At 39.2% G+C, this 14,032-nt stretch overlaps 1 protein-coding gene across 1 annotated transcript in view; it reads left to right on the top strand.

The window, feature by feature from the left end:
- The window catches only part of LOC110211898 (WD repeat-containing protein 19-like), a 180,673-nt gene that overhangs the window by 115,463 nt on the left and 51,178 nt on the right, over positions 1-14,032 (top strand). The gene's annotated exons all lie outside the window — the stretch shown is intronic.

Consider the following 14,032-nt stretch of genomic DNA (forward strand, 5'->3'; position numbering starts at 1 on the left):
AATTTATCATGTTATTACGGTATTTATATTTCTATGATGAATGATTCTATGATTTAATATTCTGTTCACAAGAAATAAATAGAATATGTGGATGAGGCAGGGAGTAAGGCTAACCTTATATCTATGAAGGGGCATTGGATGTTTTCCTTGTGATAATTTTCTAGGTATATTTCCCAATAGGCTTTATAAATTAATTAACAAGTATTTATTAAGCCATTAGTATGTGCCAGAGACTGTAATAAGCAATGAAAATACAAAGGCAAAAGTGAAATAGTTCTTGTGGTCAAGGAGCTTACATTCTAATGGGTAGATGAAACTTGTGCATATAAAAGACTATATACTTAATACATGTAAAATGAATGCAATGTAATTTGGGGAGAGAGAGTATACTAGCATCTGGGAAAAGCAGGAAAGACTTCATATAGAAGATGGTATTGCAGCTGAGTTGAAGAGAAAATGCATTCCAAGGATAAGAGATAGCCAATGCAAAGGTATGGAGATAAGAGATGGAGTCATGTGTGTGGATCAGGAAGTAGGAGAAATGTATAAGAAAACAAGAAAAATATAAAAGGGCAAGGCTGTGAAGACATTTAAATATTAAACAGAAAAGTTTATACTTGATAATAGAAGTAACAGAAAACCACTGGAGTTTATTGAATTTGGTGGGAGGGAAGGTGTTACATTGTCAGACCTGGGCTTTAGGAAACTCATTTTAACAGCTAGGAGGAGGATGGATTGGAGAGGGGAGAGACTTGAGGCAGGGAGTCCAATTACTATCATAATAGTTTAGGAGACAGGGAATGAAGCCCTGAACTAAAGTGGTGGCTATCTAAATAGAAAAGATGATCTATGCTAGAGAATTTGTGGAAAACAAGTAAAAGTGAGAAAGCAAGGATGACACTAAGGCTGTTAACCTTGGTAACTGGAAGGATGGCAGTGCTCTTGTTAGCAATAGGGAAGGTGGAAAGAGGGATAGGTTGGAGGTGGGGGATAATATAATGAGTTCTGTTTTGGACATATTGAATTAGATATTCCAATATTAGAACATCCAGTTAGAAATGTGTAATATGCAGTTGGTGATGTAGAACTGGAGCTAAGAAAAGAGTAGAGAGCTGACCATAAAGATCTGGCAAATAGTGTTATAGAGGTGGTATAGAGATTATAACCCATGGAATCTGATGAAGTCACCAAAAAAGAGAATGTAGAAAGGGAAGAGAAGATGACCTAGGACAGAACCTTGGGGTATACACATAATTGGTAGACACATTGTGACACAGATGTTCTGGTGAGGCTTAGCTTAGGCTGGTCTGGTGATAGAAATGCAGTACAACACTTATGGACCACAAAATACAATAAAAACAACCTTGCAGTAATATTTAAAAAGATGCACTTTCCGGTTGCTAATTCAGATAAAATATTACTTCATTCTGCTTCCACATTCACCATAGCAATGGTAACACTAGATCATAAAAGTGATCCTGTGGGGTGTAGGACTTGTTCTTAAATTGAAGAGTACCAGCTCTCCCTAATCTGGACTTTTTATGCCGCAGGAAGCCAACCCAATGATTCAAACCCTATTCCTTTGGACTAACCAAATCCTAAAGATAACCTCTCTGCCCATTAACAGAAAACCAATCCAGTCTACACAAAATAAATACCACTCCTACCACATCCTGATGCTTGGTGGCAAGGTCCCAAAATTTCTCTTGTGAATCTTCTATCTCTAAAATCATCTTAAAATAATTCTAATTTTGGGAGGAAGCCTAGCATAAGGAGTATTGGAGGAAAAACAGCACAAATAATAAAAAGATAAAATAATATAGTTTTCTAAAAATACAGTCTATGCAGTGGGTATAATATTAAGGGTAATTCGGGTTAGGTCTCTTTATGTAAAAACAATGATACATAAGATCATCATCAGAATCAGGTCCACAGAACAGATGACATTACCTACAACACTATCATTTATACCTATGGCAAAACAGGGCCATGTATAGAAAGGGAGCTAAGATCATAAATCACTTGCGTGTAACCTGTCCCAGGACCTAAAATGATAGCCATACTCACTCTATACTGCAACCCACTCACTGTTCCCTGACCCACCTGCTAAAATCTCCATCTTCCTAAGAGCCTTATCAGGGAGATGATACTAAATTATGTTCCTTTAGATACTAAATATATGTTCCCTCTACTGAAGGATTACCCTCTTATTTTGTGGGGGTTTGTTGAAGACTCCCCCTTACTCTTTTCCTTTTTTTAAAATTACTGAAATGTAAATAAATAATAAGAAAAGAAATATAAGCCTAAATATTGAAACTTAAATACATAATAAGAAAAGAAAAAAAAAGCATGTCATGTGCGCAGCAGAGTGTAAGAGAGGATTCAAAATTTTCATTTCAAGAAAGCCTTTATAATAAGTACTATGCATTGTGTTGAGAGCTGTCTGTCTTTTCTTTGCTTCCTTATTCGTTTTCTTTTGTTCTCTGCTGTGTACTTTTTACTTTGTACTTTTCTCCCCCTTCCTCCCTTGCCCCAAGAAGGCTATAATTAAGTATGGATATATTTATATATAGATGTAGATATATGGATATACATATACATACATACACACATATACTTTCCCTAACAAATTCTACTTCCTATCTTTGTTTTAAAATTTGTGTGTATCTCTTATTTCCTATCCCTCCTAATGTCTCTACTTTACTTCTACTCTCTACCTCGCCCTCCTATTACTTAACCTAGCCCCCTCCAAGGATCCCTCCCTTATCCTCCATTTCCTTAAATCTAAATACCCCACTTCAACCTATTCCCTCACTCTCCGCTCTAGGGATCCCTCCCTTATTCTTTCCCTCCTCCCTATCCCCTTAGCATTTTATTTCTTTCTAAATTTAGAAGACTTTTATGCTCTTCTAGATATATATGTACTTTTCCCTCTTGAACCTATTCTTGAAGAAAGTAGGTTTCTAGAACTAACAGCCCTCTTCCCTCATCTAATTCCTCTATGTCAGTTCTTTCTCTCACATCTTATTTGTATAAAATAATTGTTCTTTTTAGCTGTTCCTAAATTGTTTTACTATTAAAAGTCCTATCATACTCAGATCTACCCCAATTTTTCTTCTGAACTACCCAATTACTAACAATCTTTTTTTAAAAAATTTTTAGGCAATTGGGGTTAAGTGACTTGCCCAGGGTCACACAGCTAGTAAGTGTCAAGTGTTTGGTCTGAGGCCAGATTTGAACTCAGGTCCTCCTGAATCCAGGGCTGGTACTCTATTCACTGCGTCACCTAGCTGCCCCCAATTGCTAACAATCTTAAACATACGTTTTGCATTTTACATACATAAAAGGTAAACAGTCTGTCTTATTGAGTTCCTTGTAATTAGACTATGATATGTACCTTATATTTCTCTTGGCTCTTATATGTTAAATCTTCTATTAAGTTCAGGTTTTTTTTTTGAAAAGTCCTGAAAGTCTGACAATTCATTAAATGTCAATTTTTTTTTCAATCAGGATTATGCTTAACTTTGCTGCAATATTTTGGGCCAGAACCCCAGTTAGTTTGCTCTTTGATACATAGTGTTCTAAGACCTCTGGTCTTTTAGTGTCAACATTGCTAGGTCATGTGTGATTCTAATTTTGGCACTACCATATTTAAATTGTTTTTTTTTCTTGTTGCTCATATTATTTTATCCATGATCTGGAGGTTTTGGAATTTGATTATAATATTCCTATGGTATTCCCCATAGGATCTCTTTCAGGTAGTGATAAGTGGATTTTTTTCTGTTTCTACTTTCCCTCTTGCTCTAATGCTTTGGGACAATTTTCTTTAATTATTTCTTGTATCATTGTATCAAGATTCTTTCTTTGATCATAGCTGTCAGGTAGTCAAATTATTCTTTAGTCTTTTTTTTAAGTTCTTCTATGAATTCTTTTTTGAGCAGGTGACCATTTGATGTTACTCTTTGGGATAGAAGAGAGTTCTTTGCTTCTGTATCCTCTTCTGAAGATGAACCCCAATCTTCTCTATTCCTGTATTAACTCTCTATGGTTGAATTTTTTTCTCCTTATGTATTGTTTTTAAAAAATGTGTAGTAGTTCAGTTTTTATAATCAACTGTAGTCCTGGGGTATGGAAGATGGCCTCAGATCCTCCTTCACTTCTTCCCTCTGGCCTGTTAACTGGAACCAAGACCTCCAGCCTCCTGTAAGTGCCCACAGCCAGAAGCATTCCTCTCCACTGCTTCTGCACTCACTAGTGTGTGCTGGTTCCTTCTCACCCCTGACTCCATCTTGGCAGCACAGCTGGGTCTGGAATTCCTTGTCAACAGAGGTTCCCTCAATCTTCCTTAACTCAGATGCCTAACACCCCTTACTATCCCTGGGGTAAAAGTTCCTGTGGCTGGGGTCAAGGTAGCCTTCCAACTCAGCTAAACCCAGGGGTTGCTGCTGTTGTTTAAGTGGACCTGTGACCTAGCCTGGAGGTGTTTACTCTTCACAGGGATCAAACTTCATCCTGGGACTTTTCTTCAGATCTTCTCTGATTGTCCCAGGAGGACCCCTGTTCTGCTCCTATTCTTATTTATTTTTACAGCTCAACATTTGCCCTGAGGTTCTATTTCATCTCTTTTTGTGGGGGAAGACATGTTTTGTACAAACTCTGACGGTGTCTGATGGAGTGGCAGATTTAACTAATATGCATTGCTGCATCCTGAGTAAGTTATCATGTTCAGTAGGAGCAAACTTCTTGCCTGAGATGAGGGGAAATAGGAACAATATTAATCCACTCATCAGAGGCAAGTTGACAGCCACATGATATTTCAAAGGCAAATGACTCAATTGGCAAATGAAGCATCACTGATCAGAAGTAACTACATTATCCTTAGTGTAGGGGATCATATACTCCCACCCCCACTGCAACACAGCATCACAATCTCTGTGTCCAAATTGATGATGGATCCAATTCTCAGTCTTTCCTCTTCTTGCATGGACATCAGCCTGATTAAGCAGGTCATCAGAGGATATGTGATATCTTTGATGGGCACTAGCATGCCCTACAAGTAACTTTGCATTGGGAAGAATCAGCAAAATTCTTGTTAGTACTTCTATCCATCAGGGTGTCTTCTGTTACTAGATTAATGGATGCTGAGGGTTGGCTGCGTATGTCCCTTTCATAATGGATCAAGGCATCAGGGAACCCGGTGAAACAGCATTCTTTAAGACCCAAGTCCTTGGTAGGAGGCCAATTGGACTAGAAGAGGAAGCAAAGCAATAGGGCTAGGACTGAAACACAATTTGTTCATAAAAAGCACTAACACCCAAAGGGGCTGAGTAAGTACAGTCTTTAATATGACATTTCCATCTAACAACAGAACCCTATGCACTGTGGATCTTTTTTTGTACATTTTATTTTTCAATTGACAGCTATTTATTTCCTTCCTGCCCTTACTCTCAGTTTAAAAGAAAAAAAAAACCTCTGTAGCAAATGTTAATAGTCAAGTGTAAGAAATTCTCACATTGTCCATAGTCAGAAGTTCATGTCAGATACTCTTTGCATCTTGTTAGAGGGACCATTTTGCATCACCAATCTCATAATGGGCAACTGTGAATGAAGGGTAATTGTATGATCAGATGTCATCTTTTCAGTAGCAACTAGGACCCAATAATATGCAGGGAATTGTTTTTGAATGGCAGGTGGCCACTTCAGGGATCTTAAGGCTCCAAAAGTCTAATTAATGGTACTTTAATCTGGTCAAAGGGGCAGATAGATTTTTCAATGGAAAGAATGCTAGGCCTAGAGTGAGGAGGACCTGAGGTCAAATCTGGCCTCAGACACTCACTAGCTGTGTGACCTGAGGCAAGTCACTTAGCCTCTTTTTGCCTAATCCGCTAGAGATGGAAATGGCAAACCCCTCTATTATCTTTGCCAAGAAAACCCCATCAGAAAGAGTTGGGCATAATTAAATACTGAACAACAAACCTTGGTGTCTTCCAAAGATTCCACTCAGCCTAGTTCTTTTTTTTTATATATAAATTTATTTATTTTTAGTTTTCAACATTCACTTCCACAAGATTTTGAGTTCCAAATTTTCACCCCATCTTACCCCTCCCCCCACCCCAAGATGGCATGCATTCTGAATATGCCTTCCCCTAGTCTGTCCTCTCTTCTATCTCTCTCCCCTTCTCTTATCCCCTTTCCCTTCTATTTTCCTGTAGGGCAGGGTAGACTTCTGTACCCCATTTCCTGTATTTCTTATTTCCCAGTAGCATGTGAAAACATTTTTTTAAAACATATGTTTTTAAAACTTTAGGTTTTGAATTTCCTCCCTTCTTCCCTCCCTACCCACCCTCATTGGAAAGGCAAGCAACTCAATATAGGTTGTACATGTGCAGTTATGCAAAACACTTCCATAGTAGTCATGTTGTGAAAAACTAACTCTATTTCCCTTAATCCTATCCTCCCCTCCCATTTATTCTATTCTTTCTTTTGACTCTGTCCCTCTTCAGAAGTATTTGCTTCTGATTACCCCCTTTCCCAGTCTGCCCTCCTCTCTATCATCCCCCTATTTTCCTGTAGGGTAAGACAGATTTCCATACCCAATTGAATGTGTATGTTATTCCCTCCATAAGCCAAATCCTATGAGAATAAGATTCACTCATTGCTTTTCACCTTTCCCCGTTTCCCCTCCACTGTAAGCCTTTGCTTTTCTGTTTTTTTTTTGTGAGATAATTTACCCCATTCTACCTCTCCCTTTTTTCTTCTCCGAATATAATCCTCTCTCATCCCTTACTTTTATTCTCCGGATATGACCCCTTAATCTTCAACTCACCCTGTACCCTCTATCTCTCTATCTCTCTATCTCTCTATGTATCTCTCTATCTCTCTATCTCTCTATCTCTCTCTCTATCTATCTATCTATCTATGCATGCATATAATTTTTCTTCCTCCAGCTACTCCAACTACATGAGACAAAGGTCTCATGAGTTGTAAATATCATTTTTCCGTGCAGAAATGTAAACAGTTCAGCCTTCATAAGTCTCTTATGATTTCTCTTTCCTGTTTACCTCTTCATGTTCCACTTGAGTTTTGTATTTGAAAGGCAGATTTTCTATTCAGCTCTGGTCTTTTCCTCAAGAATGCTTGAAAGTCCTCTATTTCACTGAATTACCACTTTTTTCCCCAAAGGATTATACTCAGTTTTGCTGGGTAGGTGATTCTTGGTTGTAATCCTATCTCCTTTGCCCTCTGGAATATTATATTCCATGCCCTGTGGTCCTTTAACATAGAAGCTGTTAAATCTTGTGTTATCGTGATTGTGTTTCCATAGTACTTGAATTGTTTCTTTCTGGCTCCTTGTAATATTTTCTCCTTAATCTGGGAACTCTGGAATTTGGCTACAATATTCCTAGGACTTTTCCTTTGGCGATCTCTTTCAGAAGGAGATCGGTGGATTCTTTCAATTTCTATTTTGCCCTCTGGTTCTAAAATATCAGGGCAGTTTTCCTTGATAATTTCTTGAAAAATGATGTCTAAGCTCTTTTTCTTTTTTGATCATGGCTTTCAGATAGTCCAATAATTTTTAAATTCTCTATCCTGAATCTGTTTTCCAGGTCAGTTATTTTTCCAGTGAGATATTTCACTTTGTCTTCTATTTTTTCATTCTTTTGGTTTTGTTTTACAATGTCTTGATTTTTCATAAAGTCACTAGCTTCCAATTGCTCGGTTCTAATTTTTAAGGATGTGTTTTCTTCAGTGAGCTTTTGGACTTTCTTTTCCATTTGGCCAATTCTGCTTTTGAAGACATTCTTCTCCTCATTGGCTTTTTGCACCTTTTTTGCTATTTTTTAAGGTGTTATTTTCTTCAGTATTTTGTTTTTCATGATTTCTTACATCACTCTCATTTCTCTTCCCAGTTTTTCTTCTACTTCTCTTACTTGCTTCTCAAAATCCCTTTTGAGCTCTTCCAAGGCCTGGGACTGATTCATGTTTTTCTTGGGGGCTTTGGATGTAGGAGCTTTGACTTTGTTGTCTCTTCTAGTTGTATATTTTGATCTTCTTTGTCACCAAAGTAAGGTAATATAATCTGACTCTTTTTGCGCTGCTTGCTCATGATCGTGGCCAATTACTTGAGTTTTAAACTCTTTGTTAAGGTAAGAGTCTGCTTCCAATGTGGAGAATGTACTGTCCCAAGCTTAGGGGGTTTGTACAGCTGTTTTCAGAGATACTGTAAATATTCAGTTCTTGCAAGGTGGTATGATAAAGGGTGAGGTGTTTACTCCTTTCCTGGCCTGTGCTCTGGTCTATTAGTGACCACAAGTACTCCTTTCTCTCCTGTGACTGTGAGGAGGGTTTTCTCTTCACAGCTACTACAAGCTCCACTACGCCAGTGCTCCTCCTTGCCCCAGGACTGCTGCCCAGAACTATGACCCAGATCCAAGCACAGGCAAAGCAAGAGATTCCTGCCTCAGCACTGGCAAAGAGATCCCTGCAATCCCTCTCTGATCAGCCACTGGATTCCCCCTCAGTCTGTGGGCCAGAAGCTCAGGAGGTAGCTGCCCACCCAGGGCCGTGCTCTTGGGGAACTGGAGCTGAGACCCCGCATTCTTTTCTCAGCACCACAGAACAGACTTTTCCCACTGACCTTCTAAGTTGTCTTTAGCATTTGTGGATTGAGGAGTCTGGAAACTGCCACAGGTGCCCGTGATTCAGTCCTCTGAGGCCTGCTCCAGGTTCAATGTGGCCTGAGCACCTATGCCAAACTGTGCTCCTCTACCAGCCCAGTGAGATATACCTTTCTGATCAATCATCTAGGTTGTCTGGGGCTGGAAATTTGTTTCACTCTGTCTTTTTGTGGGTTTTGCTGCTTTAGAATTTGTTTAGAGCCATTTTTTATAGGTATTTGGAGGGGGTTTGGGGAGAGCTCAAGCAAGTCACTGCTTTCACTCTGCCATCTTGGCTCCACCCCTCACCTAGTTCTTATGGACAGAGACCTCAAACATGTAGGCTTCACAGGGTCAAAAAGACTCAGAGGGAAAAACTGTTGGAAAATCTACTTTAGGTCTTAACTTAAGGTATCCTTAACCTATTCTGGGCTCCATTTGAAAAAGGCAGGGTTATGGGCAATTCAGTGCATGGGCACTATCAGAATACTGAGATTGAGATTCTCCAGAACCCAAAGAGTCCAATAAGCCTCTGAGATTGTTTTTGACTGTGGAGTGCAGTCTCACAATCTGAAGGATTGAGAGAGTCAATAACATATTATGGACTACTTCTAGAATCATCTGAATTCTCCCAATCTAATGTATTGCCCAAAACTTAAGTGAGTAGGTTAGACCTTGAATTTTCTTTGGGTGGATCTTTCAAACTTCATTTCTTATATGAGCTGCCATCCAACATTAGGCTTTCGCCAGTGTGGCCTCATTCATATCAGTCAATATCACATCAATATAGTGGTGGACTCCCCTCAGGAAATGGACCCTCTTTTAGGTCACTGCCCATTAGATGGGCAGTATAAGGAAGAACTGTGGTGGCGTGGGGAGAAACAGTGAAAGTATACTGAACATTTTCCCAAGTGAAGGTAAGTGACTACTTACTAGTCTCAGCCATAGGATAAGAGAAGAAGCATGATTAGTAGGCCCATCCCATTCACCTGGACCCTAGGATACCTGGTCTGACACATTGACAAGGTACAGAACAGCTTCAATGATGAGCACAAATTTTGCTCTTGATTATCTACTGTAAGCTTCCAGATACTGTCTACCTTTTCTTTTTTTTTTCTTTCTTTTTTTGTTTTGGCTAGACAATGGGGTTAAGTGACTTGCCCAGGGTCACACAGCTAGTCAGTGTTATGTGTCTGAGGCCGGATTTGAACTCAGGTCCTCCTGAATCCAGGGCCGGTGCTCTATCCACTGTGTCACCTAGCTGCCCCATACTGTCTACCTTTTCAATAGTTACATAAGATTATTATAACAGGAGTTTGTATAGTGAAGTGTTTCATCTTTCTTCATTCCCATTACTAAGGAACAAATAGTTTTCACTCTATATAGACCTGATATTATTGAATACTATCAGAGATGATTCAGGATACTTTAAGGTCTTTTGGCCTTACCTACTATAATTAACATAGCAGCTATCGTATGTATGTGTAGAGGTATTGATTTCCCAAACTCATAATATCCATGCCTAGGATACACTTTCCATGATTAGCCACCACAACTGTGGCCTAGAAGGGGGAATTCTACCTATTTCCATCTGAACAAAAGTAAGCCTTCCCTTGGCTTTTCTCCTCAAAACTGGGATACTTCTATGGACCTGTTGGGTGTCTCTAGATATAGGGCATATATGGGGTACAGGGTAACCTAGCTGCTAGCAGCTCCTCATATATGGACTTGTGGTGTGGCTATGGAATGTAGAGTTGGCTATCTGGTACTCATTCCTTTCTATTCCCTTCTACCTGCTCTGCTGGATGGGAACAGACATGAATGCTTCCTATGCCTTTCCTTTCTCTTCCCTGGAGGATAGTTTACAGTCTAAACTTTTCTCTGCTACCCTGTCTTCTGAATTCTTTTTCTCATCAGAAATTCAATCAACATCCTGTTACAAACAAGTATTTCCTTTTTTTTTTAAAGCCTAAGGACAATATAATAACTTTCAAGTCAACATAGCCACTTTTCTCTATTTTGTAATTTAGAAGAAATATTGGGAAAAAATACTGTAATTACAATAGTTTAGAGCATAGTGAAAAAAATTCCCAACATTCAGATAAACCGTTTTTGAACACTTTGCCATAATTTAAATTTTTTTTGGATTACATTTGTCCTCTTTTTGTTTGAAGCAAAAATAAAACAAAACAAAAAATAGGAACCAGGAAATATTTAGGGAAAAGAAGAAAGTGAAGTGTGTTACATTGTCTTACCGGAAAGCACGGATAGGGAAAATTGGGGAAAGAGCAGATCATTTTTGTAATTTTCCTCAGTCTTTGAAGACATGGGCATAACCGGTAGCTTCGACACAGGTTTTATCCTCTCAGTCTCTGCTATAGCTCAGTCCACCTTTCATTTTTCTACTGTGTTCTTTTGGTTTTTCTTTTCGCCTGTTGTTCCTGTGCCACTGATTTTTTTCTTGTTCAGCTTGTTGAGTTGTGGCCAAGGCTGGAGGTGTTAACTCTCTACTGCTGCTATTACTCAACTCTTGAAGTCCAAACTCCTTCTTCTCATCCTGTGCCCTATAAACTGAGTGAACACTTCTAAGAATGCCCAACTTCATCTCTAGTCTACCTTCTGGCTCAAAGATCTGGATAATTCCAAACTGCTCTTAAGGCCAAGAAGAAATGTTTGTCCCTCTGAACTACAATTCCAAATTGCCATTCAGTTCTCAAACTCCTTTTACACTTATATGTTCATTCCTCCTTCCCAAACCACTGTGACTCAGTCATATGACCTGGTCACTTTGCTGTCCTACAGTTAAAACAATAGCCTCAGCCTCCAAACCTGTCTTCACTCTAAGGAGGCATTCTATCCAGCAGTCTCTCAACTCTTGGTGCAGACTTAGGTGGTTCGGAATAACCATGTACTTTCTACAATCCCTAGAGGCTGACAGAGTTACTGTTTGCTTGAATAATCCTATTTTCCCAAGTAGCCACTAGATCAGACCCTATCTCCTGCTCACCACTTGATCTGCCCAAGCCTTTATGGTAGTCTAGTAGGGAAACCCTAGTGCTTAGGGATACAGAGCTAAAGCCTAGCGCCACTCAGGTGAAGCTACCCTCAAGAAGGGACCTAACTACACCCTAGTAAAGTTGGACATAAGTTGTGGGAAGAAGGAATCAGTGCAGTCTGTCAAACATATCTCTTTTAAGGACGTTATCCTGATTTCCTTGATGCTCCCCATTGGAGAATCAGCTACTGAGGTATATACATAACTTTCTGTTTTAGCCATATTAAAAAGGAAAAAGCAGACCCCACCTTGGGCCTCTAACTGATTCAACTGATGTAAGAGCAAATCCTCTAAAGCTTACCATGTGATCAAATTCTGACAGCAAAACAAAACAAAACAAAACAAAAACCCCCTCCACATTGCTCCTAGTAAGTCACACTATCATTAACAATTTTTCTGATGACACAGGTTGCTGTTTAAACTTCTGTAAAACCCCAAGTTCTTTGGTGGGAAAATCTATCCACTGTCTGACTCCCCAGGGGATGGTTAGTATTTCTGCTGGGATAGTAGTGAGATAGGTTCAAGGTTTAACCTCCTTAAGCACTCAGTGCTTAATCCTAGAGAGTCAAAAGACCTTCTCCTTATCCCTTGGAGAGGGCTCCTCATATATTTCTAGAAGGGCTACAGTCACAGCCTTCCAAAGTCCTATATCTGTCTGTCCAGTCACTTGAGGCACTCTTTCTTCTAATCACTCTTCCTCTACTTCAATAATTAAATGAACCACCAAGGCATCATTACTCACTTCTGCTGACTAAATCCAAATATTCTGGACTGGGGCTGGGAAAGGCTAGTATAGTGATTCAGGTTCAGAATTAGAATGCAGTGCAATACTGCCAGACAATAAAATACAATAAAAGCAACTACTTAAAATAAGGTTAAAAGAAGATACAATTCCTGATTGTTAATTCAAATAAAACATTATTCCATTCCATCTCTGCATTTACCACAACAACACCACTAGAACAGAAAGCCATCCTTGAAGAGCAGTGACAATTTCCATACATTTCTATATCACTAGTTCTTCATAGACATATCTTAGGTGTCAAGGAAGTCAAACCAATGATCCAAGCCTTATTCCCACAGATCCATCAAATCCTGAGGTTGGCTCTGACCTCTTAAAGGAAAACTAAGCCAGTCTACATAAAATGGTTTCAACTCCTATCATAACCAATGATGAATAAGCAAAGGACAAGGAGCAGCCAGTCAAGAAGGCAACGACCAGAGAGTAGTATCACAAAAACCCAGAGAGGAGAGCACAGTTAACAGGGTCAAATTCTAAAGGGAGGTCAGGATGGATGAGAACTGATGAAAGTCCACTAGATTTGGTAATTATGAGATCACTGGCAACTTTGAAAAGGGTAATTTCACTTCAGTGATGAGGCTGGAAGCCAGATTGCATAGGATTTAGATTTGACTAAGAGGAAAGGAAGTAGAGGTTCCCAAAATAGATAGCTTTCTCAAGGAGTTTAGCTACGAGGAAGAGAGACATAAGATGATAGCTAGTGGAGAAAGTAGTATCTTATAACAATTTTTAAGTGTGAGGGAGATCATGATATCTTTATAGGTAATAGAGAAGGAACCTATAGATAAGGAGAAATTAAAAATTGGAGATAGAAAGAAAATGATAGTGGTACCAATCTATCAGAGAAGCTAGGGGGATGGGAAGAAGGCTCAACATAGTAGAGGGTTGACATCACCCATGGGTGCAATCATCATCTCTATATAGATGATTCATGTATCTATTTAGCCACTTGCAAGAGGCAGCTGGGTGGTACAGTGGACAGAGCCTGAACCTGGAATCAGGAAAACCTGAGTTTAAATCTTCAGACATTTACTAGCTGTGTGACTTTGGGCAAGTCACTTAATCTTTGCTTGCCTTGGTTTCCTCCACCGTACAACGGGGACAATACCAGCACCTATCTTTCAAGGTTGCTTATTTCCTTCCACCCTTTCATCTTAGAACCCCTGCCTATTGGAAATTTCTTACTTGATGTTCCGTAGGTATCTCAAACTCAATATTTTTTCCCAAGCCCTTCCTTATCCGAAATTTACCTGTTTCTGGTGAAGTTGTCACTATCCTTCTAGTCAGGTTCATAACTGTAGCATTATCCTCATTCCACATAGACAGATTAGTTGCCAAATGTTGCCAAAAGTTAATTTTCCTTAAGTGCAGATATAACCATGTGATTCTACTGCTCAACTCCAATGATTTCCTTTTACTTCTAGGGTAAAATATAAATTTCTCTGTTTAGCAAAAACCCTTGAAGGTTACAAAAGACAGACTCTAAACTCTCTCCAACCTAACTGGATATTACCACCT

This window comes from Phascolarctos cinereus, unplaced genomic scaffold, assembly GCF_003287225.1.
Source record: "Phascolarctos cinereus isolate Bilbo 61053 unplaced genomic scaffold, phaCin_HiC Scaffold_9;HRSCAF=440, whole genome shotgun sequence".
Taxonomy (NCBI): Eukaryota; Metazoa; Chordata; class Mammalia; order Diprotodontia; family Phascolarctidae; genus Phascolarctos; species Phascolarctos cinereus.